The sequence below is a fragment of the Solanum stenotomum genome, chromosome 2, assembly GCF_019186545.1.
Source record: "Solanum stenotomum isolate F172 chromosome 2, ASM1918654v1, whole genome shotgun sequence".
In the NCBI taxonomy this organism is placed as follows: domain Eukaryota; kingdom Viridiplantae; phylum Streptophyta; class Magnoliopsida; order Solanales; family Solanaceae; genus Solanum; species Solanum stenotomum.
Window position 1 is genome coordinate 25,025,473 of NC_064283.1, and position 1,014 is coordinate 25,026,486.

At 31.5% G+C, this 1,014-nt stretch overlaps 1 non-coding gene across 1 annotated transcript; it reads right to left on the reverse strand.

Annotated features, from left to right (window-relative positions):
• Positions 1-272: 272 nt before the first annotated feature.
• On the reverse strand, positions 273-375 carry LOC125857306 (U6 spliceosomal RNA). The gene has a single exon (XR_007445632.1). It is a non-coding gene; the product is annotated as a U6 spliceosomal RNA (small nuclear RNA).
• Between the last annotated feature and the right edge of the window lie 639 nt (positions 376-1,014).

The following is a 1,014-nucleotide window of genomic DNA, read 5'->3' on the forward strand; positions in this document are numbered from 1 at the left end:
TTTTTTGAGACAAGTAACAATTTTATTCAATAAAAACTTAGTCACCCCATAAAAAGGTGTTAAGTTGGAAATTTTGCAAGCATCGAAAAGGTACTTACACCCCTGCATGTCCAAAACCCTATACAATTATATATTGCCAACTTAACATACTAACTCTCCTACTTTCCCAGCATATTCTGTTTACACAAAAAAAAATAAGCTAAGACAATTTATCCCAAGTTTCTCGATAGAATTGCTAGTGCCTTCGAAATGTCTACCATTCATTTTCTTTCAAAAAATTGAACCATTTCTCGATTTGTGAATGTCATTCTTGCGCAGGGGCCATACAAATCTTCTCTGTATCGTTCCAATTTTATCAGATGTCCCCAAAGGGACTCATTCCAATATCAACTAACATCAAGGTATATGATCTAATTTTTAAGATTTGGGGTTATGGATCCATGTATGGCTATGAGTGAGAGGATTCGCCTAAAAATAATTAAAATATCTAAAAATAGAGTTATTAAATTAAACCTAAATTATGAGATATTATGTGGAGAACTTGAGGAGAATCCTGGAAGGAAATTAAAGAAAAAGTAGTGACATATAAATTTCTTTATAAAAAATATTTCATTTTCTTCAATTTCACTTTAGCTTTTGTATTGATTACATAAATCATTAAAAACTTTTCATACTTTCCCCATCGATTTTGATCAAAGTACCCAAATTTGGTTGATCAAATTAGACACAGACCTCACACCCACACCCACACACATATCATATTGACACGGGTGCAGTACCAAAAGTGAAGAGTTCGAACAACTTAGATCTAGGGTGTGTTTCAATTTTCTTATGTTTGTTTGGGTTAAATATTTTGGAAAATGTTTTCCAAATCAACTCATTTTCCTCAAATTTAAGGAAAATGACTTCCCTTCAAAACTTAAGGAAAACATTTTCCAAAATTCTCTTCCAATTTCAAATTACAATTATTTGTTTGTTGGAAAAGTCAATTTATTTTGTCCCTATCCTCAAATC